Below are 17,208 nucleotides of genomic sequence, written 5' to 3'. Positions count from 1 at the left end.
CAGTTGTGAATGACAATTATTCGGGTATCAGACGCCAGCCCATTAATGCCAACAATTTTGAGCTCAAACCCGCATTAATCAGCATGGTGCAGCAGACCCAATTCAGTGGATCGCCACTTGATGATGCCAATATCCATCTGGCTATGTTTTTGGAGATTTGTGATACTGTGAAGATCAATGGTGTTACTGAAGACACCATTAGACTGAGATTATTCCCTTTCTCTTTGAGGGACAAAGCAAGAGGTTGGCTACAGTCGCTACAACCTGGGAGTATCACTAGTTGGCAAGACATGGCAGAAAAATTTCTGGCTAAATTCTTTCCACCTGCAAAAATAGCTCAACTTAGAAGTGAGATTGGTCAATTCAAGCAACATGATTTTGAATCACTTTATAAAACATGGGAAAGGTATAAAGATTTGATTCGACGCTGCCCACAACATGCATTTCCTGATTGGTTGCAAATTCAGATGTTCTATAATGGATTAAATGGGCAAACACGGACTTTAGTTGATGCTGCATCTGGGGGAACTTTGATGTCAAAGAAACCTGAGGGTGCTACTGCTCTTTTGGAAGAAATGGCCTCAAATAACTATCAATGGCCAACTGAAAGAACTATGGCTAAGAAAGTTGCTAGAATTCATGAATTGGAGCCGTTTGCTGCACTTTCAGCTCAAGTCGCTTCTCTATCCCATTAGATTTCAGCTTTGACAACCCAGAGCATACCACAAGGTGCAAAATATGTGGCAACTACAAGTAGGACAGATTCGAGTATTGGAGCGAGTCAAGAATAGGTTCAATACATCAATAATTAGAACTACAATTATCATGGTGATCCTTCGCCACAATATGACCATTCAGGGCTTCGAAATCATGAGAATTTGTCTTATGGAAATACAAGGAATGTGCTGCAACCTCCTGCAAGATTTGAGAGTCATCAAGGTGAGAAGAAGATGTCACTTGAGGATGCCATGATATCTTTTGTTGAGGAGACAAAAGCAAGGTTTAAAAAGACAGATGCATGGCTAGACAACATTGAGACTCATTGCAACAATATGGGAGCCACTATGAAGAACCTTGAAATGCAAATTGGGCAACTAGCCACAACTATAAATACCCAACAGAGAGGAAATTTTCCTAGCAACACAGAAGTGATTCCTAAGGAACAATGTAATGTCATCACACTTAGGAGTAGATGAGAAATTGAGAAATCACCAGCAAAGGAAACCATGTCCACACCTACACCTGAAAAGAATGGCCGAAGCAAGAATAAAGGGGAAGAAGAAGAGATTGTGGATGATACACCAAGAGAGATGGACACGCTTCTAGAAATTTCATTTCCTGACAATCCTCCTATTCTCTCTACTCCACTTCCTTATCCTCAACGCTTTCAAAAGCAAAAAATTAGATAAGCAATTTTCAAAATTTTTGGATATTTTTAAGAAAATTCACATAAATATTCCTTTTGCAGATGCCTTGGAACAAATGCCAAACTATGTCAAATTCCTGAAGGAGATCATTTCAAAGAAAAGAAGGCTGGAGGAGTTTGAAACAGTGAAGCTTATCGAGGAGTGTAGTGCTATTCTTCAAAAGAAATTGCCTCAAAAATTAAAAGATCCAGGGAGTTTTACTTTGCCTTACACTATTGGAAATTTATTTTTTGATAAAGTTTTATGTGATCTTGGTGCTAGTATTAATCTTATGCCACTTTCCTTTTGCAGGAAATTGGGACTTGGAGAGATGAAACAAACAACCATTTCGTTGCAACTAGCAGACTGATCCATCAAGTATCCACGTGGAATCATAGAAGACGTATTGGTAAAAGTGGATAAATTTATTTTTCCTGCTGATTTTGTGGTGTTAGATATGGAGGAAGACCAAGAAGTCTCGCTAATTCTTGGCCACTGGAAGGGCTTTAATTGATGTTCAAAAGGGTGAGTTAACATTGAGAGTGGATAAGGAAGAGGTTATGTTCAACATCTACCAAGACATGAGATTCCCTGAAGATCCAAGCACTTGCTTTTGGGTAGATGTCATTCAGCAAGGTGTAGAAAAATTCTTTCAAAAAGATGTACAAGTTGATCACCTAGAACGATCCTTGCAGCAGATTACAACACAGCAGCGTGTGGGGAGGCTAGAACCTATGGTAGCAAAGACGTATTCTATAATCTCTAAAGAAAAGATGCAACAACCTATATCTCTAGAGTTGAAACAATTCCCTAAGCATCTTCGCTATGCATTCTCAGGTGATGCGTATGAAAATGCAAAAATCTACAAAGAGCAGATGAAGAAGTGGCATGAAAAATAGATTCTTAGGTGTGAGTTTGCTCCAGGACAACAAGTTCTACTCTTCAACTCACGATTAAAACTCTTCCCAGGGAATATATTCAGACTTAATGGTCAGAGATTGAAGCACTATTATGGAGAACAAATGGAGAGGAACTGTGCATTTATTCCTCTTGGAGATCCTGGTTGATGAAGATTGAAACGTCTGGCTGGAGACGTTAAAACAAGCGCTTATGGGAGGCAACCCAAAGATTTTTTCCTTTGTTTATTTATTTTATCTTTATTACTTTATTAATTTATCTATGCACTTTTGAATAAATTAGATTTTTGATGCAGGTTTATTTGGCACGAGTACAGAGCTGAAAACTTAATTCCTCTACGGATTCACCAATAAGTCAGGGAAGTTTCTTTCTTTTCTTCAATCTTTCTCATTTTTGAATAACATAGTGTTGACTTAACTGGACTTTTCAATCCTGTTTTGATGATAACAAAATGAAGGATGCTTTAACATATGATGTTAAGTGATGCGTTTTAGGTAAAAGAACTCTCAAGGTTGATAAGTTGAAGCTCAATGTTAATCTAGTGAAAGCACCTCAGAATATTGAAGGCAATGAATAACCAATGAAGAAGCTTAAGGGCAAGAAAACCCAAAGTCAAAAGTAAACCTCAAAAGGTTGAAGGAGGCTGAAGGATTTAAGAAGACCATAATTAGAAGAACTGTTGTAAGTACTTCAAAACCAAATGTCATTTAGATATGTGAAGCTCTTATAAAATCAAAAGAAACTAAGAAACACTTTGTTTTAAAGAGCTTAAAACATGTTTTTGAAATTAAAGTAAAAAAAGGTCTTAAAGGAAGGAAAGTGTTTAAAATAAAAGTGAGTTTCTGATAAGCAGTGCACCTGACAGATGACTGTCTGTTTATGGACAGACGACTGGCAAGTTAAAGGGTTTAATAAAAGTATTATGGGTTTAAATTTTAACTATGACAGATGACTGCCATGTCATGGCAGACGACTGCCACGTGGAGCAAATTTTAAATCTTAACAGGAAGCTTCTTTTAAAATTTTGAATTTCAAAATTTAATCAACAATTTAATGTTTTTTCAAAGTTTACCTAATTTGATATGGACAACATCTTTCAAAATTTTGAATTTCAAAATTTAGTCAACAATTTTAATGTTTTTTCAAAGTTTACCTAATTTGATGTTAATGTTGATCTTTCAAAATTTTGAAAATCAAAATTTAGTCAACAAATTAAATGTTTTTTCAAAGTTTACCTAATTTGATGTGGAAGTTGATCTTTTAAAATTGCCTATAAATACCTCTTTGGGTAATGAAAAAACACAATACTAGAAAACACAAGAAAAGAGAGAAATGATACAAAATTTGAAATTCATCTTGTGCTGAAATTCTCCTGAAGTTCTTCTTTGCTCACATATTTTGCTGGAGAGGAATTCTACAATTCTGGTAGATTGAAAATATCAAAGTTCGGTTCCAGGTTGCAATTCCATTTCTCTTTTAAACGAACCATTGGTAACTTTTAAAAACTTTAGAGCTTCATATATTCTATTTTGCTTTGGTTTTTTTTTGAAGCACAATTTACATTTCAATTTCTACAACCTGCTCTAAATTTTGGGAGTTATTTTTGTACGCAGAATTTATATTATATTCTTGTAGATTGTGACGATTCCAGGTTTGCTGGATCGTTGGCTAGGCGAGGAATTATCGCTTAGAGAGGTGCTGCTCTAGCCTTCTGAAGGAGTGTATAAAGGTATTGTTCCACCCGGTAAAGGAACAGGTTTAGTGAATCCTTTGGTGGTTTTGCCAAAGGCGAGGACGTAGGCTGTGTTGAAGCCGAACCTCGTAAAATCCTGTGTCTCACTCTCTTTTTCCCTTACTCTTTATTTTCAGCATATTTATATTGCGTGGATGGTTTAAATTTGAAATCATATACACTACGTTTATTTGGAAATCAAACAAACTTAAAGTTTAATTTTGATTTGGGTTGCGGAAACCGAAAGGGAGTACGTTGGTTAAACCATACTTTGCGGAAACCATACGGGAGTACGTTACTTGGTTAAAACACCTAAAGAAAATTAACTAAGAGTTTATTTGAATTCTGAATTTTGGGAAGAGTGTGGATGTGTGATTGTAAATCATATAAAAGAAGCAAATTTATTTTAACAAGCATATCATTCAACTACAAGGCTTGATTCATATTTATAAGGCATACATAAACAAACAACCATCCTAATTTCTTACTACTGTATATCTTAATTTTGGTTTGGTTGTTTGCCTTCAAATTGTGTTTGGTTAGTTTGGATAGTGTGGTTAATTAAAAGGTTGATTGGTGATTTAGTTGTTTAAGTGCTTGTGTTGTTGATTCTATAAAAGAAACCAAGTTATTGTTTGACAAATTAAACAAACAAGTAAAAGCATTAGATAAAAAATAAAAGAAGTTAAGTATTCTCAAAAGGAATTAAAAAGAAACTTTTTAAATTCCCAATTCACCCCCCTCTTGGGAAGCTATCCTAATTTCAATTGGTATCAGAGCCTAATTATAGCAAAACCTAACAAGTAGCTATATAAAGATCTAAATGGCACAAATAGGAGTAGCTCCCTTTGGTGAGGGTCAATCCTCAACTAGGCCACCAATTTTTTGTGGAATAAATTACACCTTCTGGGAGCAACGAATGAGAATCTATCTTCAAACAATGGACTGGAAGGCATGGAACGTTGTAACAAATGGAAATCTAATCCCCACTAAACTACTTGATGGAAAAGAGGTACCTAAAGAAGATAAAGAACTAAACAATTCAGATTATAAAATGTTGCAAATTAACTCAAGTGCAATAAACGCTTTATACTGTGCACTTGATGCAAATGAGTTCAATAGAGTAATGACATGTAAAACAGCCAAAGAGATTTGGGATAAATTAGAAGTAACCTATGAAGGCACAGTAGATGTTAGGGAAAGTAGAATTGATATGTTAACCAGTGAATATGAAGCCTTTAGGATGAACTCCGATGAAAGTATAACAAGCATGTACACTAGGTTCACCCATATCATAAACTCATTAAGTGCCTTAGGAAAAACTTATTCCACCCATGAGATGATTCGTAAAATTCTAAGAGCACTTCCACCTATTTGGGAACCAAAAGCCACAGCCATTACGGAAGGAAGAAATCTTAAAACAACTTCCTTAGATGAACTCATAGGATCTCTTCTAACCTATGAAATGATGTTGAAAGAAAGAAGCACTGAAAACAAAAATAAGAAGTCTATAGCTCTAAAAGCTTTGAAAGAATATTCAAGTGAGGAAGATAATGAATCTAGTGAATTAGAAGATGAGGATTTAGCACTCATAACTTAAAGACTTGGAAAATTCTTAAGGAGAAACAAAAAATTCACTAGAAAATTTAACGGATCAAAAGCTGAAAAAGGAGAAAGTAATAAAAAAGAATACAAAAACAAAAATGATCCTCCCACTTGCTATCATTGTAAAAAGGTAGGGCACATCAAACCGGAATGCCCACAACTCAAGAAGGACAAGAAGAAAAAGAAGCCTGCAATGAAGGCAACTTGGGATGACACTAGTTCGAGTGAATCGGAAAGTGAACGAAGTGATCGAGAAATAGCAAACATGTGCTTCATGGTGCATAACGAAGAGGTAAACTCTTATTATTCCCTCTTTGAAGATTTGTGTAATGAATCTTGTAGTAATTCGTGTGAAAGTATGTCCTCTTACAAAGAACTTCAAAATGAATTACTATTTTTACATAACAAGTTTATTAAAGTCTCAAAGAGAAACATTAGTTTGAAACAACAAAACGAGGAACTTAAAAATCAATTTGAATCTACAAAACTTGTTGAAGAAGAAAAAGATTTAAAGATTGAAGAACTTGAGAAGAAAGTAGATAACTTATCAAAAAAATTAGCTGAGTCTCAAATGAATGAAGATAGCAAGATTATGCAAGAAATAAATAATCTCAAAAATCAAATTCAAGAGAAAGAAAAGGTCATCTATAACTTTACCAAAGGTAAGGATAACTTTGAAAAGATGGTAGGACAACAAGGGATGACAAACAACAAAGAAGGAATTGGTTATAATGGAGCCTCAAACAAAAGAAAGAAAAACTTGTATATGGGATATTTTGTAAATCAATCTAAATATAATGCAAGTACTTCATCAACAAATATTCATGAGCACACCACATGCTACATGTGCAAAAAGAAAGGACAAATAATGTTTAATTGTCCACTTAAGAAAAAGTATACAAAAGTAAAAGATGAGTGGAAGATAAATGCTAAAAATAGACAAAATTTAAAGAAAATTAAAAAGGTTTGGGTTCCAAAAGTAACAACTTGAATCATTTCTTGTAGGTTTGCTTTAGGACCACTCCGTCTAAGGATAAATGGTACTTGGACAGCGGATGTTCAAGGCATATGATGGGCGATAAATCTAAGTTTACCTCTTTCACTCCAAAGGATGGAGGATTTGTAACTTTTGGTGACAATGCAAAAGGCAAGATCATCGGAATAGGTAAAATAGGTAAAGACTCTTCATTTTCTATAGATAATGTCTTGTTAGTAGATGGTCTAAAGCATAATTTACTAAGTATTAGTCAACTTAGCGACAAAGGATGTGAAATAATGTTTAAGAGAGAAAAATGCATAATACGAGATTCTAAGAATCAAAAAACGTTATTCACTGCACTTAGAATGAACAATGTTTATTGCATAAATTTTGATAGTTTAATCTCTCAAGACATAACTTGCCTAGCAGCCATGAGTGAAAATAGTTGGCTTTGGCATAGGAGGTTAGGACATGCTAGCATGGATCTTATATCTAAACTCTCCAAAAAGAATTTAGTTAAAGGCTTACCTAAAACAAAATTTGTCAAAGATAAAGTGTGTGATGCTTGTCAATTAGGAAAACAAACGAAGAAAAGTTTCAAAAAGAAGAAACATATATCAACTAGTAGACCCCTAGAACTCATACACTTAGACTTGTTTGGTCCTACTAGAACCCAAAGTTTAGGAGGAAAACAATACGCCTTTGTAATTGTTGATGATTACTCAAGATACACATGGGTGTTGTTCCTAGCTAACAAAGAAGAAGCTTGCAACTCATTAATCACTTTATGTAAGAAGCTTCAAAATGAGAGAGGGTATTATGTCTCAAATATTAGAAGTGACCAAGGAAGAGAATTTAAGAATCAAAATGTTGAAAATTTTTGTAATGAATATGGCATAAATCACAACTTTTCGGCACCTAGAACCCCTCAACAAAATGGAGTTGTGGAAAGAAAAAATAGAACCCTCCAAGAAATGGCAAGGACCATGCTTAATGAAAATGACCTGCCAAAATATTTTTGGGCCGAAGCTGTAAATACAGCTAGCTATATAATTAATAGGGTTTCCATTAGATCAAACCTAAACAAAACACCCTATGAATTGTGGAAAGGAAGAAGGCCTAACATAAAGTACTTTCATGCTTTTGGATGTAAGTGTTTCGTCCTAAATAACAAAGACAACTTAGGAAAATTTGATGCTAAATCGGATGAAGGCATTTTCCTAGGATACTCCACAAATAGTAAAGCCTATAGAGTTTACAACAAAAGAACTCTAACCATAGTTGAATCAATTCACGTAGACTTTGATGAATCTAGCCCTCTTTTAAGAGAGGTTAAAAATGAAGAAAAAGATTATGTATTCAAAAGGGAGGATGAGATAGAAATCAAGGAGGAAAATGAAATAATCAAAGAAAAGTCAAAAGATGAACTCATAGAAAATATGGAATTTCCAAAAGAATGGAAATATAAGAAAGATCACCCTCAAGAACAAATTATAGGTGAACCATCTAGAGGTGTGACTACTAGATCTTCACTAAAGAACTTTTGCAATCATTATGCATTCCTATCCCAAAATGAACCTAAAAATATTGAAGAAGCCCTTAAGGATGAATCTTGGATAGTTGCAATGCAAGAAGAATTAAACCAATTTGAAAGAAGTCAAGTATGGAAATTAGTACCCAAACCGAAAAATCATTCAATCATAGGAACTAAATGGGTATTTAGAAATAAAAAGGATGAAAATGGTATAATCACTAGAAACAAAGCTAGACTTGTAGCAAAGGGGTACAATCAAGAAGAAGGAATAGACTATGATGAAACCTTTGCCCCTATAGCTAGAATGGAAGCTATTAGAATGTTGTTAGCCTATGCTTCCTACAAAGAGTTTAAGTTATACCAAATGGATGTCAAAAGTGCATTCTTGAATGGATATATCAATGAAGAGGTATATGTTGAACAACCCCCTGGTTTTGAGAATATTGAAAATCCTAACCATGTATTTAAACTAACTAAGGCTTTGTATGGACTTAAACAGGCCCCTAGGGCTTGGTATGAAAGACTTAGTGGATTTCTAATTGAGAAGGGATTTTTTAAGAGGAAAAATTGATAGCACCTTGTTCATTAAAAATAAGGAAAATAATATACTTTTAATTCAAATCTACGTAGATGATATAATATTTGGTGCTACAAATGAACATCTATGTAAAGAATTTGCAAAATGTATGCAAGAAGAATTTGAAATGAGCTTGATGGGGGAATTAAACTATTTTCTTGGACTGCAAATTAAACAAACAAAAAATGGGACTTTTATAAGTCAAACAAAATATATAAAAGATATGATACAAAAATTTGGTATGGAAAATAGTAAACCCATAGGCACGCCTATGAGTACCTCCATCAGCCTAGACAAAGATGAAAAGGGAAAATCCATAGACACAAAGCACTATAGAGGCATGATTGGAAGTCTATTATATCTAACAGCTAGTAGACCCGATAAAATGTTTAGTGTGTGTATGTGTGCACGTTTTCAATCAGCACCTAAGGAATCACACCAAATTGCTGTTAAAAGAATCCTAAGATACTTAATAGGCACAATGGACTTAGGACTATGGTATCCTAAAGACACTAGCTTCGAAATGATCAGTTATTCAGATGCGGACTATGCCGGTTGTAAGATAGATAGAAAAAGTACAAGTGGCACATGCCACTTCTTAGGAAGATCTTTAGTTTCTTGGTTTTCTAAGAAACAAAATTCCGTGGCTTTGTCAACTGCTGAGGCAGAATATGTAGCAGCTAGTAGTTGTTGTGCACAAACTCTTTACATGAAACAACAATTAAGAGATTTCAATTTAAACTACACAACTGTACCAATTAAGTGTGATAACACAAGTGTGATTAACATATCTAAAAATCCTATTTCACACTCAAGAACAAAGCACATTGACATAAGACACCACTTCCTTAGAGATCATGTTCAAAAAGAAGACATAAATCTAGAATTCATCAATACAAATGACCAATGGGCTGATATATTTACTAAACCACTATCAGAAGATAGATTTATAACCATAAGAAGAGAACTTGGTCTACTACATAGTAGAGAAGTAAACTAAAAGGAACCAGACTTAAAGAAATATCCACAATCTCTAAGATCACTTAGGGTTTGTCTCTTTTAATTGATCAAAATTTGTTTTGGCATGTACTTTAATGTGTTGTATAATTCAACACTGAGTTTTAATTGCTTTCCTTGTCTTTTAGGCTCATGATATGTGATATGTAGCATGCTACATGTGGATGTTTTAAAAAAAAAAAAAAAAATTGGTATCTTTAAATTGAGCTCCATATGCATGATTGAAAATTCAAAAATGTCACAACACATGAAATAAGAATGCCTAATTTGAAATATGATGATTGAATCTTGGCATGATTAAGGAGTGTGTGGTCATATGTACATTTTAATGTTTACCCTTTTTGATTGATGTCAAAAGGGGGAGTAGTATTTGAGCAAAATCTTGGCATGATTGTGAGCTTGATGGGCATAATAAAGGTTAAATTGATTAAAAGCATGATAAAGCATGATATTGATAGTCTAATATTGAAACTTGAGCATGTTGAGTATGATTAGAAAGAAAAATATAAGCAATAAGAAAATTGAGCAATGAGCATGATTGGACTTGAATGTACAAATTGTTAAAGAAATGCTTATCGTAAGGGGGAGTAGAATAAAGCAAGTTGTAAGGGGGAAATTTTTTATGCTTATTCATATTTTTGCTCCTCATTTGTCATCATCAAAAAGGGGGAGATTGTTGACTTAACTGGACTTTTCAATCCTGTTTTGATGATAACAAAATGAAGGATGCTTTAACATATGATGTTAAGTGATGCGTTTTAGGTAAAAGAACTCTCAAGGTTGATAAGTTGAAGCTCAATGTTAATCTAGTGAAAGCACCTCAGAATATTGAAGGCAATGAATAACAAATGAAGAAGCTTAAGGGCAAGAAAACCCAAAGTCAAAAGTAAACCTCAAAAGGTTGAAGGAGGCTGAAGGATTTAAGAAGACCATAATTAGAAGAACTGTTGTAAGTACTTCAAAACCAAATGTCATTTAGATATGTGAAGCTCTTATAAAATCAAAAGAAACTAAGAAACACTTTGTTTTAAAGAGCTTAAAACATGTTTTTGAAATTAAAGTAAAAAAAGGTCTTAAAGGAAGGAAAGTGTTTAAAATAAAAAGTGAGTTTCTGATAAGCAGTGCACCTGACAGATGACTGTCTGTTTATGGACAGACGACTGGCAAGTTAAAGGGTTTAATAAAAGTATTCTGGGTTTAAATTTTAACTATGACAGATGACTGCCATGTCATGGCAGACGACTGCCACGTGGAGCAAATTTTAGATCTTAACAGGAAGCTTCTTTTAAAATTTTGAATTTCAAAATTTAATCAACAATTTAATGTTTTTTCAAAGTTTACCTAATTTGATATGGACAACATCTTTCAAAATTTTGAATTTCAAAATTTAGTCAACAATTTTAATGTTTTTTCAAAGTTTACCTAATTTGATGTGAATGTTGATCTTTCAAAATTTTGAAAATCAAAATTTAGTCAACAAATTAAATGTTTTTTCAAAGTTTACCTAATTTGATGTGGAAGTTGATCTTTTAAAATTGCCTATAAATACCTCTTTGGTTAATGAAAAAACACAATACTAGAAAACACAAGAAAAGAGAGAAATGATACAAAATTTGAAATTCATCTTGTGCTGAAATTCTCCTGAAGTTCTTCTTTGCTCACATATTTTGCTGGAGAGGAATTCTACAATTCTGGTAGATTGAAAATATCAAAGTTCGGTTCCAGGTTGCAATTCCATTTCTCTTTTAAACGAACCATTGGTGACTTTTAAAAACTTTAGAGCTTCATATATTCTATTTTGCTTTGGTTTTTTTTTGAAGTACAATTTACATTTCAATTTCTACAACCTGCTCTAAATTTTGGGAGTTATTTTTGTACGCAGAATTTATATTATATTCTTGTAGATTGTGACGATTCCAGGTTTGCTGGATCGTTGGCTAGGCGAGGAATTATCGCTTAGAGAGGTGCTACTCTAGCCTTCTGAAGGAGTGTATAAAGGTATTGTTCCACCCGGTAAAGGAACAGGTTTAGTGAATCCTTTGGTGGTTTTGCCAAAGGCGAGGACGTAGGCTGTGTTGAAGCCGAACCTCGTAAAATCCTGTGTCTCACTCTCTTTTTCCCTTACTCTTTATTTTCAGCATATTTATATTGCATGGATGGTTTAAATTTGAAATCATATACACTATGTTTATTTGGAAATCAAACAAACTTAAAGTTTAATTTTGATTTGGGTTGCGGAAACCGAAAGGGAGTACGTTGGTTAAACCATACTTTGCGGAAACCATACGGGAGTACGTTACTTGGTTAAAACACCTAAAGAAAATTAACTAAGAGTTTATTTGAATTCTGAATTTTGGGAAGAGTGTGGATGTGTGGTTGTAAATCATATAAAAGAAGCAAATTTATTTTAACAAGCATATCATTCAACTACAAGGCTTGATTCATATTTATAAGGCATACATAAACAAACAACCATCCTAATTTCTTACTACTGTATATCTTAATTTTGGTTTGTCTGTTTGCCTTCAAATTGTGTTTGGTTAGTTTGGATAGTGTGGTTAATTGAAAGGTTGATTGGTGATTTAGTTGTTTAAGTGCTTGTGTTGTTGGTTCTATAAAAGAAACCAAGTTATTGTTTGACAAATTAAACAAACAAGTAAAAGAATTAGATAAACAATAAAAGAAGTTAAGTATTCTTAAAAGGAATTAAAAAGAAACTTTTTAAATTCCCAATTCACCCCCCTTATCCTAATTTCACAAAGAAAAAAAAAATGTGTGAACATGGATGATTAGGCCATGTGTGATGCTACTTATGCCCTTCATATACCTGCATATAACCTAGGAGTACACACTGGGTCATTTATGTGTAGTTTCTATTTATATGGCTAAACTAGGAATCGTAACTCATTGAAAGTTGATCGGTAGTGTAATTGTGTTAATCTGGCTATATAAACTCTTGTATCTACATGGTATCTCTTGAGGCTAAAAAACTACACGTTCATGTGACTTGTAGCACTTAGGGTTCCTTGTGAACACTGAGAGAGCGTCCGTGGAGACTTTGACACCTTGTGAGATACTGTTGAGCCATTTATTGCTCTTTTGAGTTTTGACGTCAACTCAGAGTTCATGAAACTCAATTTTCCCTATCTTTTCTAGATACTCTTTGCACACTAGTCTTAGTTTTTGAATTGCTAGCCTAGAGGTGACATCTAGTGGGGAGATAAAAACTTAGGTCTTGTAGCCTACTCAAGATGTGAAGGCCGAACCACCCCTAGAAATAGACTTATTTCATGGACTCTTGTTCGAGCTTAATGCACATGGGTGGTATGAAAATAATAAAAGAAGTGTTATGAGTGTCCTACTTGACCATGAAAAGAAAGAAATTGAAAAATGAGCAGAAGAAAGAAAAAGAGAAATAAAAATACCCTAGAAGAGGTGAAAGATTAATACCTGCTCCACACAACTACAACAAAAGTCAGGGACAAGACACATGTTATCCACATATGAAGACTCTTCACCCACCTAATGCCTCAAATGTATTCACGCCTAGTTTGTGAATAAGTTGATCTAGGGTGGTCTCGGTTGGACATGGCGAGTAGGTGAGAAGATGTTAGGGTGAAGGACCCAACACCTCCTAAATAGGCTTGACCCTTTTCAAACTAGTCCACTCCATACATTTAGCATTTTTTCCTTGCAGTATGTGGGATGTTTGATCATGACACTCCTCCTCACATACGATGAGTGAACCCATCCTTTTTGAGTGTTTTTGAGGGTATACCAGTTAGGTTGAGTCAAAGCGACAGTTCTTTAGGTGTCCACGGATATCCTGGGTGTAACGAGTCACACACATTACACGTGCTTCAAGATTTCGCCTATTTATACTTGAATTTATATGGCTATATTAACTCTGAATTGTGCTCGCTGGTTAATTTTACATGAGTTTACTGTTCTTAATGGCTATATAATGGTGAGATTTGCATGACTGACTTACTTCGGAGTTGCGTGAATTGGGTATGAATGAGTTTGTGTGTAATTTGGTGATATTCCTGTATGTGAAAGGGTATGGTTGTGTTGCTTGCGTATTCATTCATTGAAATTGGTATGACACCACCCTGAATTGCATTCACGTTATTTGCTAGAGACTAGCAAAACTTTAGTTGCGAGGTGTGATTACGCGCTTAAATTGCATAATTAGGTGCTTTAAATCATGCATTGGGAATCTTATTTTGTATTTAAATGCCTAATTACTCTAAATATTTTAACATTATGTTCTATTTATAATATTTGAGTTTTATTAAGTAATTTATGAAATTTTGGTATTTTTTCTCGTAGGGCAACTATCGGAAGCCAAAACCCGATGACACTTTTTAATCTGTACGTAACTCTCTCATCCAACTTCCGATTCAGATTATTCAGGATACCATAGAAAAATAAGAAAATGTTCTACAATTTTATTTTTTTGCATTTTGTGAAATAATGGATGCATCAAGATCGAAATCAGACGTGAAGTTAGCATACGTTGTTTTATGGATTATTTCGACAATTCTTCGTAATCTTGGTGTAACTTTCTCATCCGAGCTCCGATCGAGACGATTCAAAATTCTAGGAAAATATGAAAAATAGATCTACATCTTTTGTGTTTTAATCTTTGAGAGTTACTAGCTGTAAGAGGGTCGAAAGTGGGCTTGAAATAGGAGGGTAGTTCATGTACCTTTAAAAATAAAAAATAAAAAAAAATAAAAAAATGAGATGTGACCCTGCCATGCAGCCAGGTCATCTCAGAAGGGTGAGGCACTAGGTATATATAAAGGAAAGACAAAAGAAAGGAAAGAAAAGCAAAGAAAGGAAAGACAAAAGGAAAGGAATGAAAAAAGTTAAAAAGAGGAGGGTTTCCTTAGGAAAGAGCGGTGCGCAAGAGAAGAAGAGGGGGTCAGCATGCGCTGTGCTGAAAAAAAAGGCCGCACCATAGGAGAAAAAAAGAATTTATTTTTTTTGGGGAGACACACAAGGGAGGCCAAACCATATAAAGTTTCTTGGAAAAATTATTTTTTGGGAGCTTTCTTGTGGTTTTCTTTTGGCGGTGCTTCGAAGATACACACATAACCAGCAAAGGAGAGTTGGAAGCATGCAAAAATAATATCTTTTCAGAATAGGAAGGCGGTGAACAACGGTGGTGTTCAGGGTGTTCGTGATGCGCGACGGCGGTGCGGCAAGTGTTGATCTTTCCCGTACGCTCTAAGTTGAAGAAAATATGGTGAAATTTGTTATGTTGGATTTAATTTTCAGAATGAACTAAATTTTTGAATTCTAGGAAAATGATGTAGCCAGTTTCGAACTATGCTTGCTCTTTGATGCTAATCTGAAGTAGTTTTCATTAATGTTTGTTTGAGTTATTCTGTGCCTAATGCTTTTAATTAACTGGCCATTAATTAAATGATTTTAGTCTTGTGATTTGCTACCGAAAGGGGGGATTATAGGATAGATCTTGGATAATTCAGCGTAGGTAAATATAGAGATCGAAGGACTTGTATGAACCTACGTAGCATTAAAAATTGAGGGTCTTACTGCGTTCTTGTGTTATTAATTTGCATTCTCTTATGTTAAATAATAAACAAGAATAGGTTCTAATTGACTATCGAAAGAGGCTTTTAGAAAAATTGGCGATTTGCTAACAAACAGAGAAAACGAAGTTGAATTAGCTAAATGAGTAAAGCATAGTGAGAAACTAGGTGAAATCGGTTTCTTAGAAGTTTTCACCATCATCAATTTGACACGTGGTATCCAGTTTTAAATTCTCCTGAATAGTTTATTTATAGTAGCTTTGTTTAAATTTTGCAGTCTAAAATTATTAATTTTTCTAAATAAAATTAAGGTTAGTAAAATTTTGGTACTTGGTAAAATTAAGACATCAATCCCTGAGGACGATACTCTACACATCATTATATGATAAAACTACGATACTGTGCACTTGCAGTTTGCACCGGTCACTGTCAGTAGACCAAATATAATGTTTAGCGTATGTTTGTGCACAAGATTTCAGTCTGCTCCAAAAGGGTCTCATTTGCTAGCTGTTAAATGGATACTTAGATATTTTATATGAACCGTGGACATTGGGTTATGGTATCCTAAGTACACATCCTTTGAAATTCTTAGTTATTCAGATGCTGATTTTGCGGGTAGAAAATTAGATAGAAAGAGCACTAGCAGTATTTGTCATTTCTTAGGACACTCCTTGGTCTCTTGGTTTTCCAAGAAGCAAAATTCAGTTGCACTTTCCACAACTGAGGCTTAATACATAGCGGCTGGTAGTTGTTGTGCTCAAACGCTTTACATGAAGCAACAACTGAAGGATTTTGGATTACATTATGAAACCATCCCTATAAGATGCGATAACACAGTGCAATAAACATCTCAAAGAATCCCATATTACATTCACGAACTAAGCACATAGAAATACGACATCACTTTCTTCGTGACCATGTACAAAAAGGGGATGTAAGACTAGAGTTTGTATGCACGGATGAACAATGGGCTAATATATTCACGAAACCACTAGCAGAGGATAGATTTATACAAATTAGACGTGAATTAGGTCTCATGCATAGTCGAGAGGTTACTTAGAATCTTGTTAGATGATATAATTAAGGGGGAGCAACATCATTTTATAATCATCACTTGGTATTTGCATTACTCAATATTTGGTATCAACAATTGGACACATTTCAAAATCGTAAAATTTCTAAGGGGAGAAGAACATACGGGTACGTTTATTCTTGATTTTGTTATTATACACCTTTTTGTCGATGTCAAAAGGGGGAGAGAATTTGGAAGCAAAAATAATAAAATGGATTCATATAATAATATCACATTTATCATGAGCATATTTCATATTTCATTTGGATTCGAGCTAAATCATGTGGTCATTTACTTGTTATTTGATGCATTAATTGAGGGGGCGCCTTGTTAGGCGTAATCCATTATATATTTTTGCTCGTGCATTTGTCATTATCAAAAAGGGGGAGATTGTTGACTTTATGAGTTCAATCCGGTTTTTGATAATGACAAATCACTTGATATTTGATCTGTGCATTGAGTTTGTGAACATGACTTACACTGAGCATGCACAGAAAGATAACGAGTCATGGATGCCATTAAGTAAAGCTTATACATATTAGAAAGTACCATGGAACTCAAAGAGTATGATAATCAAGACGCAAGCGGCAAAGTTCAAGAATGTCTTGGGAATGGGTATTTAGAACTCATGTATCTACATTTTCGTATGATTTATCTTGAGGGTCAATATAACTTAGAATGATTTTAGGATTCATGCATTTCATGTACATCATTAGAGTACTTACATGGGCTTAGAAATGTGTTTAAAATCATGAAAACTTGTTTTGTAAAAGACCCAAGCAAAGAATCAAAGTAGAATTTTAAACT

General features: G+C 34.3%; 1 non-coding gene across 1 annotated transcript; it reads right to left on the bottom strand.

Moving 5' to 3' along the window:
• Positions 1-339: 339 nt before the first annotated feature.
• Positions 340-445, bottom strand: LOC131147020 (small nucleolar RNA R71). The gene has a single exon (XR_009134554.1). It is a non-coding gene; the product is annotated as a small nucleolar RNA R71 (small nucleolar RNA).
• Between the last annotated feature and the right edge of the window lie 16,763 nt (positions 446-17,208).

This window comes from Malania oleifera, chromosome 13, assembly GCF_029873635.1.
Source record: "Malania oleifera isolate guangnan ecotype guangnan chromosome 13, ASM2987363v1, whole genome shotgun sequence".
Lineage (NCBI taxonomy): Eukaryota > Viridiplantae > Streptophyta > Magnoliopsida > Santalales > Ximeniaceae > Malania > Malania oleifera.
The sequence above is the reverse complement of the archived record's forward strand: the minus strand, read 5'-3'. Positions and strand labels throughout refer to the sequence as shown.